We start from the raw sequence: 12,995 nt of genomic DNA, 5'->3' as shown, positions 1-12,995 counted from the left end.
CTATTACTTCTCAAGCAGTATTTGAATAAAATAACAGACTCATTATGGCAGTGTGTACAAGAAAAGCTTAAGCATTAATTAGAAGGAGGAGGGGAGTTGGATGAAATGTTACCATCATCCCATAGATCTTTCAAAAACAGATAATACAAAGCTGATGAACTGCAGCACCTATCCCTCTTCTTCTTTGCTTCTTCTAAATTCTTATTATTTCTACCCTTTTAGTAATCCTAGTATTTCTTCTATCCAATAGTCCCATTGCTATTTACTTGGTACTGCTGCCCTCTAATAATCAAGGGGACTCCATAGCTGTACTTTTGTTCTTAAGCAAAATGATGATATTAGGGATATCTTCCTGTTGCTCCATTTTTCCTTCCTTCCTTCCTTCCTTCCTTCCTTCCTTCCTTCCTTCCTTCCTTCCTTCCTTCCTTCCTTCCTTTCTTCCTTCCTTCCTGCCTGCCTGCCTGCCTGCCTGCCTGCCTGCCTGCCTGCCTGCCTGCCTGCCTGCCTGACTCCCTCCCTCCCTCCCTCCCTTCCTTCCTTTAGACTGATTATTTCACTTTTCCATCCATACATGGAAACTCATCAAACTTTAACATTTTAGAAGGCACAGAGAACTGCCCAAGGTGTTTTGTTGCCTGAGGCAGCAAAACCCTATCCAACCATGCAAAAGTGCATGGTACCCCCTCCCTGCAGGAGCAAATTATTTTGATACATAAGACAGAAAATTCAATAAACATGTCTTCCAATAGAAATACAGCCACCACGACTTGAGTACCTAACAATGTTTTGCCCCTTCACAACAGCCCAAATCTGCCACTGGAAGCAGCCCACCTTCCTCAAGGGGCAGCCTGGAATGAATAAAATGATAACAAATGTTATGGCATAACATGACATTTAAAAAACAATAAAACAAAATAACAAAATAATAATAAAGGTCAGTACATTATGCATCCTTTTATTCAATTCAGAATATGGTTCCATTCTGAAAATTATATGTTCTGTAAACTTGTTGAATCGGTTTCATATACCTTGCAGCAGCTTGTCTCTACCTGAAATCATACCACATTCAATACATTTAGCACAATGTTTCCCCAGATTTTCCTGTTCCTAAGCTGTTTAATTTATATTCTAAGTATTTTATTTAGTTATTTAGTTATTCTATTTATACCCCGCCTATCTGGTCAAACGACCAAGGTATTACTTCCTAAATAAGTAAGAGTGCTCCAACACTGGAACCTCTACCAAATCCTTAGTTCTGTTATAGTGCATTTGGCAGAATGGACATCGCAGAGAAGTGGAGATTTAATTCCTCTTTCTTGAAGAAGAAACACATAACAGCAACAAAGAGATTTCCTTTCCACTGCGAGCAATATGAGGGAAATTATTTATGTCAGCTTCAGAGTTTGTGCAAATGTCCCTCTTTCATGAAGGAGCATCTGGAGACTAGGAGGGATCTGGGTTATAGCGAAGTATCAAATAAAAAGACTCTCCTAGTTAGCAAGTCTTCCCCATGTCAACATCCAAGACCCTACAATGGAGAGGTAAGGGCTATGTACATATCTGCAGGGGTTTGGAGGAGAGTTCCTCATTCACATCTTGTCTGCAAGGTAGGACCTCTTGCTTTAATTGTGTGTGTGTGTGTGTGTGTGTGTGTGTGTGTGTTTGTTTGTGTGTGTGTGTGTGTGTGTGTGTATGCATGTGCATTCATGTGTGTGCATGCTCATTTAGATTCATTCTGTCTTATGCCCCTGGAACACCCTCCCACAGATCACAGAATTTCACTACGTTAGTAACTCATTTAATCTAAACCTCTTTATAGCAGTACTTATTTAAGAAGTTACTTTGTAATTAACCACCATTTTAGTTCCAAGATACTGTGCTACAAATTCTTAGCTGCCACTTCTGTTAAAATTTAAAACAAAAACAAAATCATAATTTATTTTCCCATTTCTGAAACTGTCTAAAACAGATGTTTTGTTACTTTAGAAATCTGAATGCTGGAGATTCCCTTCCTTCTCATCGTGCTGCCCTCTCAACACTCATAGTAGAACAAGAGAGGAGATACAATAGCACTTTTCAAATACTTGTTAGTCATACAAAGGAGATGATTGTTGTTGTTTTATTGTTGTAAGCCGCCTAGAGTAATCTTAATTGATTAGATAGGCGGGATATAAATAAAATAAAATAAATAAATAAATAAAATGAAGGATCTGTTCTACATACAAGAGTGCAGGACATATAGTAATGGGCTCAAGTTACAGGAAGCTGGATTTCTGTTTTGTATCAGGAAAAATGACTCAACTCATCTCAGCAGTACAACAATGTAAACAGTTACTGCAGGAGATGGTGACTGCTCCAGAACTGGAGGCATTCGAGAAAAAAAATTAGACAACCATCTGTCAGATCTATTTTGCTTAGGATTCCTGCACTTCCTGGCAGGAAGAAGAGGAAGGTCAGGAACCAACCCCATCTTCAAGCAAGAAAATAGAAGGTTGAAGCAGAAAGAACTAGATTTTTGAAGGACTAGAAGATGGACCAACTGTTCTTCCCTCCCCCCCTTCCAAATCTTTTAATTTTCCTTATTCTTATTTTTCTCTTTTCCTCATTCATCTATATCGATGTTTCTTTTTTCCTAGTTTGTAGTAATAATTATACTAATTATATTAATATTAGACCGTAACAACAATAACAAAACTAAAAATATTAATAATTAGATCTTAATTGTGTTTTTTACTTATAAATATAGGGGTGTAAGGGGTGGAGAAGGGGGCTTCAGTCTTATTAAGTGTTAAGTGTGCCCTCGCTAGTAGTTATGGCAGGGGAATATGGTGGGGTGTTAAAAAAGATATATGTTCACTGGATTGTTAAGGATAAAGTCTTGTATGTTTGGGTTATGTTAATTTTAAGTTTTAGTCTATTTTTGTTAGTTTGGTGGGGGCAGGGTTGCACACGGGGCCTGTTAGGAGGAGAATCCTTGAACTTAAATGGGCAAAAGAATAAGACTAGCTACTTTAAACGTGAAAAGCCTGGGATCAATAATGAAAAGAAGAAGAATAGAAGCATTATTGAAGAAAAATAAGGTGGACATTGCCTTTCTGCAAGATACTCATCAATGAGAAGATGGAGTCAATGAACTAAAGATGAATAATATAGACATTTATGAAAAATCTTTTGGAATGTCTAAATCTAGAGGTGTGGCAATTATAATTTTTAAAAATTGTGAATTTATATTGAAACAGGTAGTAAAAGATTGTAATGGTAGATTTATAATAATGCAGGGTAAAATAGGTTTGGAAGAATATACTTTGGTCAGTGTCTACGCACCTAATAATAAACTGGGAGATTTTTATGATATGGTTATTAAAGAAATGGAGAAGGTAAAGAAGGGTCATGTTATTATGGCAGGAAATTTTAATAAGGTTATGGATAAAATAAAGGATAAAACTTTTTATGATCGGAATGATGTTCATTAAAGAAACACAATATTGAGCAAGAAGGTAAAAAATAATCTATTGAAGAATATTTGGAGGGTAATGAAAGGTGATGAAAATATCCAGTAGGTAATAGAAAAGATAAAGAATGTTTAGAATTATGGACAATAAACGAAGCAGGAGGTATGAAATTAGGTCTGTTGTGGGAAACGATGAATGCAATTTTGAGAGCAATAACAATAAGGGAATCCTGTAAATTGGAAAAAAAATTAAGGAGAAAAATGCAAAAAATTTGGAAGAAGACTTGAGAAATTTGGAAAGCAAGGTTTTTTTTTTTAAAGAAAGAGATAGAAGGTTATTGGTAGAAATTCAGGCTAAGAGAAAGGAACTAGAAAACTTAGAAACAGAGAAAGTCCAGAGGGATTTGACGTATATAAAGAGGCATTTTATTGAATTTAGCCACAGAAATTCAAAGTTATTAGCTAGAATGTGTACAAATATAAGATTAAAAAATACAATTGGCGTAATTAAAGATAGAACAAATAAGAGCTGTAATATAATGAAAGATAAACTGAAGATTTTTCAAGAATGTTATCAGAAATTATATAAAGGAAACAACGTACTGAAAGAGAATATACAAAATTATATAAATGAGAATTCAAAAATTAAATTATTGGAATGTGATAAAAGAATATTGGAAGAAGAGATTAAAGAAGAAGAAATGGCTGAAGTTATTAATAAACTGAGAAATGGTAAAACACCAGGCCCTAATGGATTGGGTCCGAATATTATAAACATTTTAGTTCCATTTTGATACCTACGTGCAGGAATCCTTTTATATATATATATACAGGAATATATATATCTCAGGACACATATATATTTTGACATATCTATGTAGGCCCACCAAGAATTTTATATAAAAGAGTGGTCTTAACCGACCAGATAGGTGGGATATAAATAAATAAATAAATAAATAAATAAATAAATAAATAAATAAATAAATAAATAAATAAATAAATAAATAAATAAATAAATAAAAGGATTCCTGTACTTAGCAGGGGGCTAACTCGATGGCCCCTTCCAACTCAATTCTATGATTCTATGATTCTTAGAGGCTGCAACACTGGAACACGGTGGAAATCCTCCACCACCAGTTAATGAGACCATGTCTGTGAAACTATGAAAGCAAATTGCACCATAAAAACAGTAATGTTTTTCTTGTCAAGTCACATGTGTGATGTAATGTAGGTGTACCTTAGTCATTTGGGAAAAGAGTCAATTACAAAATAACTGTTTGTCATTAATTACTTCCAAGCACTGGGCATCAAACAACTGAAAGCCAATGGTGTCTACAGGACACAAATGTTGTATATGTTCTTAAGGATTCATTCTTGATTGAGGACTGTCAGCTCCAAATTACAAAACAGTTTAATTATAGGTAAATGTAAATAATTACAGCACTTCATTTGGTTCAGTCCAGGACCTTCAGAAGGATTTCTTTGGAGGTCTCAAGGCAGTGTTATCAAAACAGCAAACTGAATCAATGTTTGAGTGACATCAAACAGAGAAGTAATGCTACAAATGATGTGTAGGTGGCACATCAAAACATCTACATGTTTAGACTGTTTGTACATCAGAGGAGATCCAATTTGAACAGCTAAAGTGAAAAGTATCAAGCTACGCTGCCAACAAATTCTGGCACATGAGAACAGAATAGAGAATTACTTGCTCATGATAGGTCCACCAAGAATGAAGTTCTGCTTGTTAATTCTGATGAGTTTTATTTTTGAAGGGAGGGGAGAATGCTAGTAATCACTGCATGATAATAGTAGCGTTGTTTTTAGTCTAGAACGTCATATACTGAAATACGTAGTGCATCAACATTAGTTAATACAGTAATTCTGCTCAGTCCTATTGCTCTTAATATTATCAACTCATCAGCATTTTCTTTCTTAGACTTCTGCCATGTTTTGCCAATAAACTTGGGAAGTATATCAAAACCAAGACCAGAGATGGGCAAAAAAATGCCGCTTCGGTGGTTCATGCCAGTTCTTTTTTTGACTGATCAGATGTTCGGCACTTCCCAGCCCCACCTCCTTCAGCAGGTGCTCACTCATAGGCAGCAGCTGCACTAGGCAGAACAGGGAAGTCAAGGCGCTGCCTTTGAGTGGGCGCCCACCAGAGGATGCAGGGCTGAGAAGCACTGGAGACCTGTTCAGCCAAAAACAAACAAACAAACAAACAAACAAAAAAACCTAGCACAAGCCACCAAACCAGTAGTTCATGCCCATCTCTAACCAGGACACATATGATTGTGGCAAGGTGATCATACCTAGCCAACAGTTAGGCTAGCTAAGTCAGGATACTTATATTGCCATGCAATCCTCATGGAATATGTTATTCATTGTTCTTTTAAATACATTTCTTTTCGATGAATAATGGCAATCAAGACATTATGGCAATGAAACATATGACTATGTGAAATCATGATGTGGAGCTGACCTCTGATTTGCTGGACTCCTGCTGTGTAGTAGTTTCAGGTTTAAAAATATGGTGCCAAAGCAGAAGGAATTTGAAAAACAGTGGCCTAAACCCAATTATTACTCTCAAATGGAGTAGATCCATTGAATTAATGGGAACTTGGTGAGTCACCATTTTCATAGTTCCACAGATTTCATGGGTCTGTTCCGGCTGGGACAAATGATTGGATTTGTGTCAATAACTACAAACAGGGACAAAGGTATGTAAAAGAATGGAAAGTATGCTTTCTCAAAAAAACTTTCCTCAGTTGGCAATTTTTTGCATTACAAAACTGAACTTCAAAAGAATTCATTGTGGGACTGGTTAAACCATGTTAGCTCTTTCAGAGTTTAAGAACATTGAAGGAACAGTCCAAGCCAACCAACCAACAAGCAAGAAAAAAATAAAATAAAAATACAAATGGTTTTCAATTTTAATGAAATCTATTTCTGACTCCTTTCATGCTTTTGCCTTGTAAAAATACCAAAAAAATCATGTGTTCTCTGTGATTCAGTCACATGCTCATCTGCCAAGGAGTACTAATTACTTCCAACATAATTTTTGTACTTGATATTAAGAGAATAATAGAAAGGAATGCACAGGGCACTTAAAAATGAATCAAGTTAAAATGAAATTATATTGGGCAGCACAAATCTCTGTAACTTTAATTTACTGGTAAGAAAACCCAGCTCATAAAAATTCAAACAGCATTTTCAAAATGACTGTGAAGCTAGAAGGTTAGACAGAATATCCACACAGCGGGAGGAGGGAGTACAAGAGAGTACACCTACGCAGCTAGTGGCTACAAGAACAGAACAGCCACCAGGATATATAATAGAACAATGCAAGATGAAGTGTCATTTGCAAGTGGTGTTTAACTATATTAAGTCAAGGGAACTCTGTTGCTGAAAATCTGTACCTAGCAAAGGGAAATTGCTTTGTTGTAAGTGTATACATGAGATATCTTTGGGAGGCAAAGGCTTGTCGTTCCTTTCAGTTGAATTATAGCCCTCAAAAGGTTAACTAGATGCTACAATTACTTTGAAAAGTAATTTGTTTGCTTTGTTGTAGAAAAGTAATTCATTATGGTTCACTTTACAGGTGTCTCAGAACTAGTTTTGTTGTGTGTTGTGTTTCCTTCTGGGCTTTTTTTAGTTGCTTTTTTCTTTATTTTAAAAAGATTTTAAAGTAAGGGAGTGGCTTAGTGTTTGGACAAAAAAACCCGTCAGAAAAGTTCTCAAAAGCTCCCTCAACCCAATCTTGCCCCTCACATGGAAAAAAAAAGTAATGGTCTTACAATTCATTACATTATTTTACATTTAAAAAAAACCCTTCTCAATGCAAAGGTTAGCATTATGCTGATTCAGTGTTTTCCAATAAATGACATTCACGTTAAACATGACATAAAGGAAGGAAAATCTAGAATACAGATTAAAACCATAATCATTAAATTATATGAAAGAGCATGGGTGTTTGTAAAAAAACCAACAACAACCCAATTCACAATGATTCATTAAAGACATAGAAGAAGTGAGTTGATCCAAAACCTAAACTTGAGCTGTATAAGCTGGGGTATTTTATATTGCTTTCAACATAATATTTCTATTTCTTCCAAACACATCAGGCTGCCTAGGCTGCTGCTAAGGGTGTGTGAATATTGTCCATTCCAACTTATATCCAAATATTTGTCATACAAATCATATCTCGAGCTGATTTGGAGGTGGTTTGAATGAATTAGTTTTCAGATTTTTGAAACTATTTATTGGTTCTTGTATATTTCTAGATCAGGGGTGAAGAACAGGAAAAAAATTAAAATGTGGAAAATAAAGTGAACCTTCAGATTGTAGGCAAAGCTCCTTCCAGCTTGCTTGCTTGCTCACTTGATCACTTCCTTCCTCCCTACTCCACACTGAGCCCTCCTCATGGAATGTATGCATTGACAGTGCAGAATTTAAATTAGTGACCCTCACCAATAGCATGGTTTGCTAAAATGTCTAACACATTGGTTGACTCAAATGAGTTTGGCACCCACTCACAACAGGGGAAATATGATTCTGCAAATAAGGTTTGCTACAGGCATAAAAATTGGCAAAGTCAGCTCTGGAAAGAAAGGTTACTTCAGCAATCACAAAGTAGAGTTGGGCAACTGTAGAAACTTCAGAATGAAACAACCAGTGTTCTTTCTGAATAAAGAATGTTCTTTATTTGGGGTGGGAGACGGAAATTTCATAACTCATTGTTTATTCTATTTCCAGTTTCAATATTGGATGCAACTATTTTTTTTCGGTTTTTAAAATTGTTCTCTCCAATCTATTCATTCTTTGATTACAAGGCTTAAACATGGAAGAATTCGCTTACTGAGACCAATTGTAGAATGACAGGAACAGTTTATTAAAAACAAAACCATTAGGATGACAGAAATGTGCTCCAACAGCAGTATTGATACTGGGCCTGAAAACAAATTGAACAATAACACCCACAAATCTGAATGCGTTCTTGTACAGTTGCAGAATTGCCCCTGTCCAGCATCTAATCTGTGAAAAGCCCAGAAACACAAGAGAAACCTCTGGACGAGGATCCATGTTTTTTGATAGGCTTCCCTCAGCTTGTTGACATGCTGTAGGAATCTACCAGTCTCGGCATCAATCATGGTGCTGATTTTCTTCTAAATAAGCAAAAGAGTTTTTATTGATTTTTAAACCTTACAAGATCAGGCTTAAGGAAACATGGGTAAAATTAGGATAATAATTGTTAACAAAAAATTTTCATGTGTACTGCCTACATCTCCACATGAAGACTGAGGTATTGAAGGAAAACCTAATCTCAGAATTCTTTGACATTTGTTTGAAGGATTGTTGGTATGGTGTGCATTCTATAACTAGTTAGGAGATGGGCTCACAATGTGTAGAATACATACAGTACATATGTGTGTGTTGTGGGAGTACCCATGAATACACTCCTATGTGCCACTATATACAGTGGTGCCTCGCACAACGAGTGCCCCGTAGAGCGATGAATTCGCTCTACGGGGACGTTTTTTCGATCGCTAATGTGATCGCAGAGCGACGGCCCCAATGGGCGAAAATCGCAGAGCGACGGTCGATAAGCGGTTCGCTTACCGACCTTCGATTTGCGACCCGCCGATCAGCTGTTCCGCAGCTTCAAAATGGCCACCGGAAGCTGCAAAATGGCTGCACGCAGCATTTTGGTGCCCTCGTTAAGCGAGGGGAGGGCGCGAAAATGGCTGCCGGCCATAGAGGAACATCGCTGAACGGTGAGTAAAGGAGCCTTTTGGAACGCATTAAACACTGTTTAATGAGTTCCAATGGGCTTTTCTGCCCCGCTCAGCGATGTTTTCACACAGCGAGGGTTAATCCGGAACGGATTAACCTCGCTGTGCGAGGCACCACTGTATTTCAACAGCTTCTTCTTAACAGAAGTGAAAGTTCTGCCAGTAAAATAAATTGTGCCATTGTAATCCTAGTATAAGTGGTGACTTCCCATATTATTATACTAGTAGGCCTTTTCACTCAGCAGAAGCTCAACAAAATATTGACTAAGGACTTTGCAGCAATAGTATTCTTATATCTTGCAATAGGTGACACCTTTCATCCTTCCTCACTCCCACAATCAGACTTCCTCAAATCATGTGGCATGATTTGGAAGCAATTAGATTGAGGGCAACACTTCTCTCCCTTGCTTTGGGAGGGAGAAGACTCCTTAGTGGTTTCCAAATCCTTGAAGTAGTCTTCCCAGACTCACCTGACATATGCTGGAGCTGCTGATGAGCCCAGGCTTCGGCAGCACGGCTCTCTTTTGCCTCCACCCCACGGATAACGTGAGACCATAAGGTCTCACGAGAGCAGTTGGGCAAGAGGGGGGCATGACAGGTTATTTAAGGGGCAATCCCCCCTCTATCTGTCCTCTTTTCTGGCGATGGCGAAGGAGAGATCTCTGCTGTGCGGTGGCAAATTCGACTGCGTCATGAGGCACTTGGCAATCAGTATCCAGGAGGAAGGGAGGGCTGCATCGGCTCCCTCTCAGGGTTCCTTACTCTTACTTTATCTGTTGTTTTATTTAATTAAGTTTGTTTAAATTAACTTTTGTTTAATTTGGGTTGTAACCGGGAAGACAAGAAAGGGGGGTGTCATCAGGTGCGAGCAGGCGAGAGTGTGATGATGATGATGAAGAAGAGAAATAAAATAGATTACAGTGAGGCAGAGGCTGTCTGATCTGTAGGGGGTCCTAGGACTGGCCTCGGGTTTGGATGACTTTATTGTGGAGGCGCGGCTTGGGCCTTCGGGAGCAGCTGCTAGGCACGAGCAGCTTTGCTGGGCTCCTATGTTTAATTTGAATTCTTCACACACCCCGGTCTTTTTCTCAATCACTGGGATTGTGTTCTAGTCCCCGGAGGGTTGTTTGGTACTGAGGCCAGTACCTTACTGGTTTTGCGAATACCTATGGGCTGCTCGGTGTCATGCGCTGCATTTGAACAGTTCAGCTCTTTTATCAAATGGAAGCTCAGGAGTAGGGTGGGCTATAAATCTACAGCTCATTGTTTAGATGATTGCCTTTTCTGTGGGGAAAGGAATGCAGGAAGGTGTAGATTCATCCTAAATAGTTTCCAATTGATGGCAGAGGAGTTGGGACTACCACTGGCAGAAGAAAAAACGGAGGGACCAGCCACATCCTTCACTTTCCTGGGTATAGAGCTGGACATGGTGCAGCAGACATCATGGCTACCCGAAAACAAATTACCGTATTTTATTGCTCCAAAAGACACACCTGACCTTAAGAAGCACCTAATTTTTAGAGGAGGAAAACAGGAAAAAATATTCTGAACCAAATAGTTTAATAAAATATTTAATAAACTATAACAGAATAACATTTGAACCATGTAAAGTGAGCAGCAGTCAACAGTGGCATTAAGAACCATTACCACTGTCATTAACCAATGGAGAGACTTAAAGGTTTGTCTACTCTAGTTTATGTACCATAAATTTGTGCACCATAAATTTAAGTCAAGTACATATTGACCATCAGCCAGTGATAAGACCTATACCACACTACCTATATTTTACATTTCCTTTCATCCACCTCCTCCCCATGCTTGTAGAAATGTCTCAATGACAGATGAGATTGTTGTGCAACTCTGCCCAGCTATAGCTCAAGCCTATATTAAGTTAGAAATGGTTTGTCTGATTTGGCACTGCATTGAGAGGTCCCTTTTAGTTGTGTGGAGGATAAATAGTGGAATTAAACTATTTAACAGCTGGTTTTCCTTATTTACTTTAGGTTATGCAAAAGAGCAGCAACACAAAGCTTAACCTGATCCCATTCACCAGCAGTAGCACATGCTCAGCATAAGACCAAATCTCAGTTTTCTGACATAATTGAATGTTTATAGCATGCAAGGCACAACAGGTTAGGCAACACAAAGCCAGGAGCAATGTTCTTGGCAAGCCAAAAAAGCTGAATACAAACTATAATAGCTGAAATCAGGAAACAGGTACTGTAATCCAGTTAGAAGTCATGAATAATTTCGACTTTCTTAATTTTCAAACTACTGTATCAGCAAATGTAGTATGTGCTACGGGCAAGAACTCTGTTCCAAAAACACTAACCAAATAACTATGCCCTGTGTCTGAGACTTCCTGGCCCTGTTCTGATTTAGATACATCAAAGAGATACCACAATCATAAGGACTTGGAAACAACTAAAGTAAGACTGAATTTTGCTTTCCTATGTATGCAGGGTTAATTTGTGATCAGCAGCTAAGTTTGTGTTCTGGCGCATAAAGCACAGATAGTTTCCTTGCTGCAACATCCTTTGGAAATACATTCTCTATTAGATGCCCAGAACTAGTTAAAAAGTCTGTAAGTCGAATCCAAGTTTCTCATAGGAATGCATTGAAAATTAATTAATGTGAAAATTAATTAACAGCTGATCGGCGCTGGTCTGAAAGGCTTCCCAGGCAGCTTTTAAAGCAAAACTAGCAGCTTTTAAAGCAAGTGTGCACATTTCTACACAAGCAGGTTTCAACTCAAATGGAGCACCTCTTCACTCAAGCACGGTTTAACCCAAAACAAGCAGCTTTTAAACTAAATTTTACATTTTAAAATGACAGTCCCAGGCAGTCCCAGGCAGTCCCAGGTCTCTCTCCCAGCTCTCTAACCACTTGGACGAGCGAGGAAGCAGACAAGCAGCATCTTCGCTAACTGAAAGTTGGAATTTCCCACTTTCCCTGCCTTCCCTGCACATTAGTTATGCTAATATCTGTGCACTGGAGGATTGTGGGAGGAACACCTGACCCTTGATGGGGGTCCCACAGGGCACCCCAAAACACTGAGGAGCTCTCTAGGCCTCTGGTGGGATTGGGGCTGTGCAGCCCTGCTCTGAGTGGGAGATGCAGCTGGAGGGGGGTCACCATGCCTTGGGTGGCAGGGTACAGAAGGGGGCAGGAGGTGCAGGAGCCCCTTCAACTCATACTTACCTGGCAGGGGAGATACCATGATCATGAAAGTGGTTTTCCCAGGGTGAGACTTATCCATTGCACTTCGGGTGTGCTGATCCCTGTGATTTCCCGAACTGTGGGAAAATCAACTGCATAATTTGTGGTAGTGGGGGACTGTTTTGGGGTTTCCCCTGGTCTTTCTAGAATCACTCTTTCCCCTTTGGTCCTTGGCTGTTTTCACCATCCTGTTCCATTTAAATTTTCTGCCATAGGCCTGTTGGCCCTGCTGGCTTTCTAGGTGGGCTCCAGGAGGCAGATCCTGGAAAGCTAGCAGCGCAGATGGCAGAATGGTGAGGTCCAATGTGGCTGCCACGGTGAGCAGCCTCTGATGCTGGTTCAGAGGCCTCCCAGCACAACAGTGGGAGGCTTTTGGGTGGTGGTGGCTGAACCTTTTTTTACAGTATTCGCTCCATAAGACGCACATAATTCCCCCCACTTTTTTTAGGGGAAAAAACTTATGGAGCAAAAAATATGGTAACAGACCTTAGGATCAGGATAGCTGCACTATTGCAGAAACGAAAGGTGTC

At 38.9% G+C, this 12,995-nt stretch overlaps 1 non-coding gene across 1 annotated transcript; it reads left to right on the top strand.

Annotated features, from left to right (window-relative positions):
• Positions 1-12,439: 12,439 nt before the first annotated feature.
• On the top strand, positions 12,440-12,602 carry LOC144586216 (U1 spliceosomal RNA). The gene has a single exon (XR_013540949.1). It is a non-coding gene; the product is annotated as a U1 spliceosomal RNA (small nuclear RNA).
• Positions 12,603-12,995: the final 393 nt, after the last annotated feature.

The sequence above is a fragment of the Pogona vitticeps genome, chromosome 1 (assembly GCF_051106095.1).
Source record: "Pogona vitticeps strain Pit_001003342236 chromosome 1, PviZW2.1, whole genome shotgun sequence".
Taxonomy (NCBI): domain Eukaryota; kingdom Metazoa; phylum Chordata; class Lepidosauria; order Squamata; family Agamidae; genus Pogona; species Pogona vitticeps.
Note: the sequence above shows the minus strand (reverse complement) of the source record. Positions and strands in the feature narration are given on the sequence as shown.